The sequence below is a fragment of the Pagrus pagrus genome (assembly GCF_965226575.1).
Source record: "Pagrus pagrus genome assembly, chromosome: 8".
Taxonomy (NCBI): Eukaryota; Metazoa; Chordata; class Actinopteri; order Spariformes; family Sparidae; genus Pagrus; species Pagrus pagrus.
In genome coordinates, this window is record NC_140192.1 from 1,433,323 (window position 1) to 1,446,900 (window position 13,578).

Sequence of the window (13,578 nt, forward strand, 5' to 3'; positions counted from 1 at the left end):
TTTTTTCTTGCCATAATACAAATTCTAAGTAAAGAAAAACGAGTGGCCATCATTACTTTAAGAAATGAAGGTCAGTCAGTCTGGAAAATTGGGAAAACTTTGAAAGTGTCCCCAAGTGCAGTCGCAAAAACCATCAAGCGCTACAAAGAAACTGGCTCACATGAGGACCGCCCCAGGAAAGGAAGACCAAGAGTCACCTCTGCTGCGGAGGATAAGTTCATCCGAGTCACCAGCCTCAGAAATCGCAGGTTAACAGCAGCTCAGATTAGAGACCAGGTCAATGCCACACAGAGTTCTAGCAGCAGACACATCTCTAGAACAACTGTTAAGAGGAGACTGTGTGAATCAGGCCTTCATGGTAGAATAGCTGCTAGGAAACCACTGCTAAGGACAGGCAACAAGCAGAAGAGACTTGTTTGGGCTAAAGAACACAAGGAATGGACATTAGACCAGTGGAAATCTGTGCTTTGGTCTGATGAGTCCAAATTTGAGATCTTTGGTTCCAACCACCGTGTCTTTGTGCGACGCAGAAAAGGTGAACGGATGGACTCTACATGCCTGGTTCCCACCGTGAAGCATGGAGGAGGAGGTGTGATGGTGTGGGGGTGCTTTGCTGGTGACACTGTTGGGGATTTATTCAAAATTGAAGGCATACTGAACCAGCATGGCTACCACAGCATCTTGCAGCGGCATGCTATTCCATCCGGTTTGCGTTTAGTTGGATCATCATTTATTTTTCAACAGGACAATGACCCCAAACACACCTCCAGGCTGTGTAAGGGCTATTTGACCAAGAAGGAGAGTGATGGGGTGCTGCGCCAGATGACCTGGCCTCCACAGTCACCGGACCTGAACCCAATCGAGATGGTTTGGGGTGAGCTGGACCGCAGAGTGAAGGCAAAAGGGCCAACAAGTGCTAAGCATCTCTGGGAACTCCTTCAAGACTGTTGGAAGACCATTTCAGGTGACTTCCTCTTGAAGCTCATCAAGAGAATGCCAAGAGTGTGTGAAGCAGTAATCAAAGCAAAAGGTGGCTACTTTGAAGAACCTAGAATATAAGACATATTTTCAGTTGTTTCACACTTTTTTGTTAAGTATATAATTCCAAATGTGTTAATTCATAGTTTTGATGCCTTCAGTGTGAATCTACAATTTTCATAGTCATGAAAATAAAGAAAACTCTTTGAATGAGAAGGTGTGTCCAAACTTTTGGTCTGTACTGTATAAATATATATATATATATATATATATATATATATATATATATATATATATATATATATATATATATATATATATATATTTATACACATAATGTACAGACATAGTACAGCATGTGAGTGAGACAGATGAGTGTGTTGGGTTAACATAGTCCTGACAGTAAATCACAGATGGAGATAGCTCTCCTGGTGACGTCTGGATGTAACTGAGTACTCGAGTAAAAGTACAGATATGGTATTAAAATATTACTTTGATGAGAAGTAGAGAGGAGCTGTAAAGCAGTAGTAAAATACTCAAGTTCCACTGGATTTATTTGATAACTTTAGTTACTAGTTACTTTACAGATTACATGCTGCATCAGATTTATTTTATCATTTATCAGATAAAAACAGTGATTGTGATGATCAGCTGACTCACAGCATACAGTTTATACATACAGGTAAATATATGGATCTGCTGTCAGTACATATATCTGTATTGATTGTTTTAATATTATTATTATTATTATTATATCAGATACTTATACACGTAATATTTAACATCATATCTGTACTTTTACTCGAGTATGGCTGTGTGTCCTCTGTTACGACCGCTCCCTTTCTGCTCCATGATGCAGCTGATCACTTCCTGCAGGAGCTGGAGTCAGGGAGGCTCGTTAGGGCAAGGTGCTGACAGGTGTGCTGACAGGTGTGCTGACACCTGGCGAGGCCTCTACCAAGGTTATCACTGACAGCTTGGTCTCTCTCTCTCTCTCTCTCTCTCTCTCTCTCTCTCTCTCTCTCTCTCTCTCTCTCTCTCCTGGGCTCCACACAGCGACAGGTTCTGGGTTCGTTTTGGTGTTTTCTTTTGCATTCAACAGCAGCACACACACACACACACACACACACGCACACACACGCCTCGCTCATCCATACACTACATTCACTACTGATGCTGCTACTCTCCACGACTCATGTTTTATATGTTGTTTAAGTCACAATGAAACATTTTCATTGGCACTTAAATCCTGACTTGTCTCCTCTCTTTGTCACACACATTGAGCCAGTTTGTGACACCTCTCACAACACTGTGTGTACTTCATGAAGTGAGTGTATGTGACACGAGTAGACGCTGAATCATGTTGTGTATGTTTAAATATGGTGAGGCGTTCAGGGGACAGTTTGTCTTCTTGACCCAAATGTGTGAGGCGTTCAGGTGACAGTTTGTCTTGTTGACTTGTGAGGCATTCAGGGGACAGTTTGTCTTCTTGACCCAAATGTGTGAGGCATTCAGGTGACAGTTTGTCTTGTTGACTCTGTGTGAGGTGTTCAGGGGACAGTTTGTCTTGTTGACTCTCTGTGAGGCGTTGAGGTGACAGTTTGTCTTGTTGACTCTGTGTGAGGCGTTCAGGTGACAGTGTCTTGTTGACTCTGTGTGAGGCGTTCAGGGGAAAGTTTGTCTTGTTGACTCAAATGTGTGAGGCATTCAGGTGACAGTTTGTCTTGTTGATTCTGTGTGAGGCGTTCAGGGGACAGTTTGTTTTCTTGCCTCTGGTGTGTGAGGCGTTCAGGTGACAGTTTGTCTTGTTGGCTCTGATGTTTGAAGCTTCAGTCATCAGAAACAGATTGTAATGAACAACTTTGTGCTCTGTTGTGTGTTTGTGCACTTTCTTAGTGTTCATGTTGTGTTCAGCAGCAGCTTGTTGGCTCTGTGTGAGGCGTTCAGGTGACAGTTTGTCTTGATGATTCTGTGTGAGGCGTTCAGGTGACAGTTTGTCTTGTTGATTCTGTGTGAGGCATTCAGGTAACAGTTTGTCTTCTTGCCACTGATGTGAGGCGTTCAGGGGACAGTTTGTCTTGTTGATTCTGTGTGAGGCGTTCAGGTAACAGTTTGTTTTCTTGCCTCTGGTGTGTGAGGCGTTCAGGGGACAGTTTGTCTTGTTGATTCTGTATGAGGCGTTCAGGTAACAGTTTGTTTTCTTGCCTCTGGTGTGTGAGGCGTTCAGGGGACAGTTTGTCTTGTTGATTCTGTGTGAGGCGTTCAGGGGACAGTTTGTCTTGTTGGCTCTGTGTGAGGCGTTCAGGGGACGGTTTGTCTTGTTGGCTCTGTGTGAGGCGTTCAGGTGACAGTTTGTCTTGTTGATTCTGTGTGAGGCGTTCAGGTAACAGTTTGTTTTCTTGCCTCTGGTGTGTGAGGCGTTCAGGGGACAGTTTGTCTTGTTGGCTCTGTGTGAGGCGTTCAGGGGACGGTTTGTCTTGTTGGCTCTGTGTGAGGCGTTCAGGTGACAGTTTGTCTTGTTGATTCTGTGTGAGGCGTTCAGGTAACAGTTTGTTTTCTTGCCTCTAGTGTGTGTGACGTTCAGGGGACAGTTTGTCTTGTTGGCTCTGTGTGAGGCGTTCAGGGGACGGTTTGTCTTGTTGATTCTGTGTGAGGCATTCAGGTAACAGTTTGCTTTCTTGCCTCTGGTGTGTGAGGCGTTCAGGGGACAGTTTGTCTTGTTGATTCTGTGTGAGGCGTTCAGGTAACAGTTTGTTTTCTTGCCACTGATGTGAGGCGTTCAGGTGACAGTTTGTTTTCTTGCCACTGATGTGAGGCGTTCAGGTGACAGTTTGTCTTGTTGATTCTGTGTGAGGCGTTCAGGTAACAGTTTGTTTTCTTGCCTCTAGTGTGTGTGACGTTCAGGGGACAGTTTGTCTTGTTGGCTCTGTGTGAGGCGTTCAGGGGACGGTTTGTCTTGTTGATTCTGTGTGAGGCATTCAGGTAACAGTTTGCTTTCTTGCCTCTGGTGTGTGAGGCGTTCAGGGGACAGTTTGTCTTGTTGATTCTGTGTGAGGCGTTCAGGTAACAGTTTGTTTTCTTGCCACTGATGTGAGGCGTTCAGGTGACAGTTTGTCTTGTTGATTCTGTGTGAGGCGTTTGGGTAACAGTTTGCTTTCTTGCCTCTGGTGTGTGAGGCGTTCAGGGGACAGTTTGTCTTGTTGGCTCTGTGTGAGGCGTTCAGGGGACAGTTTGGCTTCTTGACTCTGTGTGAGGCGTTCAGGTGACAGTTTGTCTTGTTGTTTCTGTGTGAGGCGTTTGGGTAACAGTTTGCTTTCTTGCATCTGGTGTGTGAGGCGTTCAGGGGACAGTTTGTCTTGTTGGCTCTGTGTGAGGCGTTCAGGGGACAGTTTGTCTTGTTGATTCTGTGTGAGGCATTCAGGTAACAGTTTGTTTTCTTGCCACTGATGTGAGGCGTTCAGGTGACAGTTTGTCTTGATGATTCTGTGTGAGGCGTTCAGGTGACAGTTTGTCTTGTTGATTCTGTGTGAGGCAATCAGGTAACAGTTTGTTTTCTTGCCTCTGGTGTGTGAGGCGTTCAGGGGACAGTTTGTCTTGTTGGCTCTGATGTTTGAAGCTTCAGTCATCAGAAACAGATTGTAATGAACAACTTTGTGCTCTGTTGTGTGTTTGTGCACTTTCTTAGTGTTCATGTTGTGTTCAGCAGCAGCTTGTTGGCTATGTGTGAGGCGTTCAGGTGACAGTTTGTCTTGATGATTCTGTGTGAGGCGTTCAGGTGACAGTTTGTCTTGTTGATTCTGTGTGAGGCGTTCAGGTAACAGTTTGTTTTCTTGCCACTGATGTGAGGTGTTCAGGTGACAGTTTGTCTTGTTGGCTCTGTGTGAGGCGTTCAGGGGACAGTTTGTCTTGTTGATTCTGTGTGAGGCCTTCAGGGGACAGTTTGTCTTGTTGGCTCTGTGTGAGGCATTCAGGTAACAGTTTGTCTTCTTGCCACTGATGTGAGGCGTTCAGGGGACAGTTTGTCTTGTTGATTCTGTGTGAGGCGTTCAGGTAACAGTTTGTTTTCTTGCCTCTGGTGTGTGAGGCGTTCAGGGGACAGTTTGTCTTGTTGATTCTGTATGAGGCGTTCAGGTAACAGTTTGTTTTCTTGCCTCTGGTGTGTGAGGCGTTCAGGGGACAGTTTGTCTTGTTGATTCTGTGTGAGGCGTTCAGGTAACAGTTTGTTTTCTTGCCTCTGGTGTGTGAGGCGTTCAGGGGACAGTTTGTCTTGTTGATTCTGTGTGAGGCGTTCAGGTAACAGCTTGTTTTCTTGCCTCTGGTGTGTGAGGCGTTCAGGTGACAGTTTGTCTTGTTGGCTCTGATGTTTGAAGCTTCAGTCATCAGAAACAGATTGTAATGAACAACTTTGTGCTCTGTTGTGTGTTTGTGCACTTTCTCAGTGTTCATGTTGTGTTCAGCAGCAGCTTGTTGGCTCTGTGTGAGGCGTTCAGGTAACAGTTTGTCTTCTTGCCACTGATGTGAGGCGTTCAGGTGACAGTTTGTCTTGTTGATTCTGTGTGAGGCGTTCGGGTAACAGTTTGTTTTCTTGCCTCTGGTGTGTGAGGCGTTCAGGGGACAGTTTGTCTTGTTGGCTCTGTGTGAGGCGTTCAGGGGACAGTTTGGCTTCTTGACTCTGTGTGAGGCGTTCAGGTGACAGTTTGTTTTCTTGCCTCTGGTGTGTGAGGCGTTCAGGGGACAGTTTGTCTTGTTGGCTCTGTGTGAGGCGTTCAGGGGACGGTTTGTCTTGTTGGCTCTGTGTGAGGCGTTCAGGTGACAGTTTGTCTTGTTGATTCTGTGTGAGGCGTTCAGGTAACAGTTTGTTTTCTTGCCTCTGGTGTGTGAGGCGTTCAGGGGACAGTTTGTCTTGTTGATTCTGTGTGAGGCGTTCGGGTAGCAGTTTGTTTTCTTGCCTCTGGTGTGTGAGGCGTTCAGGGGACAGTTTGTCTTGTTGGCTCTGATGTTTGAAGCTTCAGTCATCAGAAACAGATTGTAATGAACAACTTTGTGCTCTGTTGTGTGTTTGTGCACTTTCTTCGTGTTCATGTTGTGTTCAGCAGCAGCTTGTTGGCTCTGTGTGAGGCGTTCAGGGGACAGTTTGTCTTGTTGGCTCTGTGTGAGGCGTTCAGGGGACAGTTTGGCTTCTTGACTCTGTGTGAGGCGTTCAGGTGCCAGTTTGTTTTCTTGCCTCTGGTGTGTGAGGCGTTCAGGGGACAGTTTGTCTTGTTGATTCTGTGTGAGGCGTTCAGGTAACAGTTTGTTTTCTTGCCACTGATGTGAGGCGTTCAGGTGACAGTTTGTCTTGTTGATTCTGTGTGAGGCGTTTGGGTAACAGTTTGCTTTCTTGCCTCTGGTGTGTGAGGCGTTCAGGGGACAGTTTGTCTTGTTGGCTCTGTGTGAGGCGTTCAGGGGACAGTTTGGCTTCTTGACTCTGTGTGAGGCGTTCAGGGGACAGTTTGTCTTGTTGGCTCTGTGTGAGGCATTCAGGTAACAGTTTGCTTTCTTGCCTCTGGTGTGTGAGGCGTTCAGGGGACAGTTTGTCTTGTTGGCTCTGATGTTTGAAGCTTCAGTCATCAGAAACAGATTGTAATGAACAACTTTGTGCTCTGTTGTGTGTTTGTGCACTTTCTCAGTGTTCATGTTGTGTTCAGCAGCAGCTTGTTGGCTCTGTGTGAGGCGTTCAGGTGACAGTTTGTCTTGATGATTCTGTGTGAGGCGTTCAGGTGACAGTTTGTCTTGTTGATTCTGTGTGAGGCGTTCAGGTGACAGTTTGTCTTCTTGCCACTGATGTGAGGTGTTCAGTTGACAGTTTGTCTTGTTGATTCTGTGTGAGGCATTCAGGTAACAGTTTGTTTTCTTGCCACTGATGTGAGGCGTTCAGGTGACAGTTTGTCTTGTTGATTCTGTGTGAGGCGTTCAGGGGACAGTTTGTCTTCTTGCCACTGATGTGAGGTGTTCAGGGGACAGTTTGTTTTCTTGCCTCTGGTGTGTGAGGCGTTCAGGGGACAGTTTGTCTTGTTGATTCTGTGTGAGGCGTTCAGGGGACAGTTTGGCTTCTTGACTCTGTGTGAGGCGTTCAGGTGACAGTTTGTCTTGTTGATTCTGTGTGAGGCGTTTGGGTAACAGTTTGCTTTCTTGCCTCTGGTGTGTGAGGCGTTCAGGGGACAGTTTGTCTTGTTGGCTCTGTGTGAGGCGTTCAGGGGACAGTTTGGCTTCTTGACTCTGTGTGAGGCGTTCAGGGGACAGTTTGTCTTGTTGGCTCTGTGTGAGGCATTCAGGTAACAGTTTGCTTTCTTGCCTCTGGTGTGTGAGGCGTTCAGGGGACGGTTTGTCTTGTTGGCTCTGATGTTTGAAGCTTCAGTCATCAGAAACAGATTGTAATGAACAACTTTGTGCTCTGTTGTGTGTTTGTGCACTTTCTCAGTGTTCATGTTGTGTTCAGCAGCAGCTTGTTGGCTCTGTGTGAGGCGTTCAGGTGACAGTTTGTCTTGATGATTCTGTGTGAGGCGTTCAGGTGACAGTTTGTCTTGTTGATTCTGTGTGAGGCGTTCAGGTGACAGTTTGTCTTCTTGCCACTGATGTGAGGTGTTCAGTTGACAGTTTGTCTTGTTGATTCTGTGTGAGGCATTCAGGTAACAGTTTGTTTTCTTGCCACTGATGTGAGGCGTTCAGGTGACAGTTTGTCTTGTTGATTCTGTGTGAGGCGTTCAGGGGACAGTTTGTCTTCTTGCCACTGATGTGAGGTGTTCAGGGGACAGTTTGTTTTCTTGCCTCTGGTGTGTGAGGCGTTCAGGGGACAGTTTGTCTTGTTGATTCTGTGTGAGGCGTTCAGGGGACAGTTTGGCTTCTTGACTCTGTGTGAGGCGTTCAGGTGACAGTTCGTCTTGTTGATTCTGTGTGAGGCGTTCAGGGGACAGTTTGTCTTGTTGGCTCTGTGTGAGGCGTTCAGGGGACGGTTTGTCTTGTTGGCTCTGATGTTTGAAGCTTCAGTCATCAGAAACAGATTGTAATGAACAACTTTGTGCTCTGTTGTGTGTTTGTGCACTTTCTCAGTGTTCATGTTGTGTTCAGCAGCAGCTTGTTGGCTCTGTGTGAGGCGTTCAGGTGACAGTTTGTTTTCTTGCCTCTGGTGTGTGAGGCCTTCAGGGGACAGTTTGTCTTGTTGATTCTGTGTGAGGCATTCAGGTAACAGTTTGTCTTCTTGCCTCTGGTGTGTGAGGCGTTCAGGTGACAGTTTGTCTTGTTGATTCTGTGTGAGGCATTCAGGTAACAGTTTGCTTTCTTGCCTCTGGTGTGTGAGGCGTTCAGGGGACAGTTTGTCTTGTTGATTCTGTGTGAGGCGTTCATGTAACAGTTTGTTTTCTTGCCTCTGGTGTGTGAGGCGTTCAGGGGACAGTTTGTCTTGTTGGCTCTGTGTGAGGCGTTCAGGGGACAGTTTGGCTTCTTGACTCTGTGTGAGGCTTTCACGTGACAGTTTGTCTTGTTGATTCTGTGTGAGGCGTTTGGGTAACAGTTTGCTTTCTTGCCTCTGGTGTGTGAGGCGTTCAGGGGACAGTTTGTCTTGTTGGCTCTGTGTGAGGCGTTCAGGTGACAGTTTGTCTTGTTGCCTCTGATGTTTGAAGCTTCAGTCATCAGAAACAGATTGTAATGAACAACTTTGTGCTCTGTTGTGTGTTTGTGCACTTTCTCAGTGTTCATGTTGTGTTCAGCAGCAGCTTGTTGGCTCTGTGTGAGGCGTTCAGGTGACAGTTTGTCTTGATGATTCTGTGTGAGGCGTTCAGGTGACAGTTTGTCTTGTTGATTCTGTGTGAGGCGTTCAGGTAACAGTTTGTCTTCTTGCCACTGATGTGAGGTGTTCAGGTGACAGTTTGTCTTGTTGATTCTGTGTGAGGCGTTCAGGGGACAGTTTGCTTTCTTGCCTCTGGTGTGTGAGGCGTTCAGGGGACAGTTTGTCTTGTTGATTCTGTGTGAGGCGTTCAGGTAACAGTTTGTTTTCTTGCCTCTGGTGTGTGAGGCGTTCAGGGGACAGTTTGTCTTGTTGATTCTGTGTGAGGCGTTTGGGTAACAGTTTGCTTTCTTGCCTCTGGTGTGTGAGGCGTTCAGGGGACAGTTTGTCTTGTTGGCTCTGTGTGAGGCGTTCAGGGGACAGTTTGGCTTCTTGACTCTGTGTGAGGCGTTCAGGGGACAGTTTGTCTTGTTGGCTCTGTGTGAGGCATTCAGGTAACAGTTTGCTTTCTTGCCTCTGGTGTGTGAGGCGTTCAGGGGACAGTTTGTCTTGTTGGCTCTGTGTGAGGCGTTCAGGGGACGGTTTGTCTTGTTGGCTCTGATGTTTGAAGCTTCAGTCATCAGAAACAGATTGTAATGAACAACTTTGTGCTCTGTTGTGTGTTTGTGCACTTTCTCAGTGTTCATGTTGTGTTCAGCAGCAGCTTGTTGGCTCTGTGTGAGGCGTTCAGGTGACAGTTTGTCTTGATGATTCTGTGTGAGGCGTTCAGGTGACAGTTTGTCTTGTTGATTCTGTGTGAGGCGTTCAGGTGACAGTTTGTCTTCTTGCCACTGATGTGAGGTGTTCAGTTGACAGTTTGTCTTGTTGATTCTGTGTGAGGCATTCAGGTAACAGTTTGTTTTCTTGCCACTGATGTGAGGCGTTCAGGTGACAGTTTGTCTTGTTGATTCTGTGTGAGGCGTTCAGGGGACAGTTTGTCTTCTTGCCACTGATGTGAGGTGTTCAGGGGACAGTTTGTTTTCTTGCCTCTGGTGTGTGAGGCGTTCAGGGGACAGTTTGTCTTGTTGATTCTGTGTGAGGCGTTCAGGGGACAGTTTGGCTTCTTGACTCTGTGTGAGGCGTTCAGGTGACAGTTCGTCTTGTTGATTCTGTGTGAGGCGTTCAGGGGACAGTTTGTCTTGTTGGCTCTGTGTGAGGCGTTCAGGGGACGGTTTGTCTTGTTGGCTCTGATGTTTGAAGCTTCAGTCATCAGAAACAGATTGTAATGAACAACTTTGTGCTCTGTTGTGTGTTTGTGCACTTTCTCAGTGTTCATGTTGTGTTCAGCAGCAGCTTGTTGGCTCTGTGTGAGGCGTTCAGGTGACAGTTTGTTTTCTTGCCTCTGGTGTGTGAGGCCTTCAGGGGACAGTTTGTCTTGTTGATTCTGTGTGAGGCATTCAGGTAACAGTTTGTCTTCTTGCCTCTGGTGTGTGAGGCGTTCAGGTGACAGTTTGTCTTGTTGATTCTGTGTGAGGCATTCAGGTAACAGTTTGCTTTCTTGCCTCTGGTGTGTGAGGCGTTCAGGGGACAGTTTGTCTTGTTGATTCTGTGTGAGGCGTTCATGTAACAGTTTGTTTTCTTGCCTCTGGTGTGTGAGGCGTTCAGGGGACAGTTTGTCTTGTTGGCTCTGTGTGAGGCGTTCAGGGGACAGTTTGGCTTCTTGACTCTGTGTGAGGCTTTCACGTGACAGTTTGTCTTGATGATTCTGTGTGAGGCGTTCAGGTGACAGTTTGTCTTGTTGATTCTGTGTGAGGCAATCAGGTAACAGTTTGTCTTCTTGCCACTGATGTGAGGTGTTCAGGTGACAGTTTGTCTTGTTGATTCTGTGTGAGGCATTCAGGTAACAGTTTGTTTTCTTGCCACTGATGTGAGGCGTTCAGGTGACAGTTTGGCTTGTTGATTCTGTGTGAGGCGTTTGGGTAACAGTTTGTTTTCTTGCCTCTGGTGTGTGAGGCGTTCAGGGGACAGTTTGCTTTCTTGCCTCTGGTGTGTGAGGCGTTCAGGGGACAGTTTGTCTTGTTGATTCTGTGTGAGGCGTTCAGGTAACAGTTTGTTTTCTTGCCTCTGGTGTGTGAGGCGTTCAGGGGACAGTTTGTCTTGTTGATTCTGTGTGAGGCGTTCAGGTAACAGTTTGTTTTCTTGCCCCTGGTGTGTGAGGCCTTCAGGGGACAGTTTGTCTTGTTGGCTCTGTGTGAGGCATTCAGGTAACAGTTTGTCTTCTTGCCACTGATGTGAGGTGTTCAGGTGACAGTTTGTCTTGTTGATTCTGTGTGAGGCATTCAGGTAACAGTTTGTTTTCTTGCCTCTGGTGTGTGAGGCCTTCAGGGGACAGTTTGTCTTGTTGGCTCTGTGTGAGGCATTCAGGTAACAGTTTGTTTTCTTGCCACTGATGTGAGGCGTTCAGGTGACAGTTTGTCTTGTTGATTCTGTGTGAGGCGTTTGGGTAACAGTTTGCTTTCTTGCCTCTGGTTTGTGAGGCGTTCAGGGGACAGTTTGGCTTCTTGACTCTGTGTGAGGCGTTCAGGTGACAGTTCGTCTTGTTGTTTCTGTGTGAGGCGTTCAGGTAACAGTTTGTTTTCTTGCCACTGATGTGAGGCGTTCAGGTGACAGTTCGTCTTGTTGATTCTGTGTGAGGCGTTCAGGTAACAGTTTGTTTTCTTGCCTCTGGTGTGTGAGGCGTTCAGGGGACAGTTTGTCTTGTTGGCTCTGTGTGAGGCGTTCAGGGAACGGTTTGTCTTGTTGGCTCTGTGCGAGGCGTTCAGCGGACAGTTTGTCTTGTTGGCTCTGTGTGAGGCATTCAGGGAACAGTTTGTCTTGTTCACTCTGATTTGTGAGGCGTTCAGGTGACAGTTTGTCACACTCACACATGAACTCAGCTGCAGTTCTTCAAGCTGCCACAAGATGTCGCTGTCTGTTACAGCTGCACACATCCTGAGTAAAGAGCTCAATGAAAACATGAAAACTGACAAGAGATTAAAATATTAAACACAAACACAGGATCTTTATTAAACTTTATTCATGTAGAAATTTGTCGATTGATTAGGCTTTTTCAGGGCAAATACTGATTATTAGAAATCCAAGAGACTGAAAACTGATATTTGGAACTGATATTCAGTAAGTAAGTGACATAAAACAAATATCTTGGTGTCAAAATTTAGAACAAGAGATGGAATCTAAGTATAATTTCCTCAAGTACTGTACTTAAGTACAATTTTCAGGTACTTTACTTGAGTATTTCCTTTCTCTGCTACTTTATATTTCCTCTTCACTACATTTATTTGATAATTTAGTTACTAGTTCCTTTGCAGATTCAGATTATCCAGTGTTTATAGGGTATTAACTGTGACGTGTTACCAATCAGACAGAGCTGTGGGTGGGACATTGTGAGAGGGGATGTTGCGTCAGAGCCAAAGTAGCACATTTTTAAATATGTTTATTTTATCGGCAATCTGACAATCTGACAGAATAATCACTGATACTGATAAACAGAAAAATGTTAAATATCTGCCCCAATTGGTCAGAAATCACAGAATGATTAAAATCTCCTGACAGAGTCAGTTTCTATTAGATGACTAGAAAACAACAGATGAAAAGCTGTTTGGTCCAGAACATTCAGACAGAAATCAACACAGAAAAGACAGTCAGAGAAAATAAATTCATGAGTGACTTGCACTTTTACCAAAGTAATATTTTAATATCAAATCTTAACTTTGACTTATTACTCTTGAGTATTTTTTATTAGACCGTATGTATGAACTTTATACAATGATGGAATGTAACTAAGTACGTTTACTCAAGTACTGCATATGAGAACAGTTATGAGGTACTTTACTTGAGTATTTCCATTTTCTGCATCTTTATACTTCCACTCCACTCCATTTTGGAGGCAAATATTGTACTTTTTACTTCCACTACATTTATTTGATCATTTTAGTTACTAGTTACTTCACAGATTACATGCTGCATCAGAGCCAAAGTATCACATTTTCAAATGATTTTATCATCAATCAGAATAAAGATTGTATCGTAATCAGTCGATAATCGATTGACTTTTACTGATACTTTTGATACTTAAGTACATTTAATATCAGTTACTGTAAGACTTTGACTCGAGTACTATTCATATGGGTGACATTCACTTTTACCAAAGTAATATTTTAACATCATATCTTTACTTTTACTAGAGTATGACTGTGAGTACTTTCACAGTACTGTGTGTATATACAGTGTAACACATGTAAACAGAAGTTGAACGATGTGTTCTGTGTTTTTAAAAAAACGTTCTGAAGCGTTCAGGTGACGTTCAGGTTTGTTTTCAGTGGGAAAGTTATTGACTCTGATACCGACAGCGAGGCGAAATAACGCTGTAATATTCCTGCTTTGAAAAGGCAGTGTGTAAGGGGCTATTGTAACCAAATAAAAACTGGCATGGAAGCTCTACAGCGAGTGATTAAAACCACCCAGAGCATCACCGGTACCGTCTACTGTACAGACTTATGTGAAGGGTCCATCTGTAATGTTTGGATAGGATACATAATTCCTAGCATTGCCATTATTTTGATAATTGCACTGTATGTATAACTGGTTGTTTGAGCACTATATGGTTTCTACAAAATCATGACTTACAATCACAACCTCCAGAACATCGACTGAATGGACCTGGTGGTGAGATTATTTCATCAGCTGGACTTTTCAAGGTCAAGACTGAAATCTCAGTCTCTGCTCTGTGACTGTGGGTGTTTCTGTGAGGACTCAGTCAGGACACAGAGGTCAGGTCATTCAACACATTTATTCAGTAA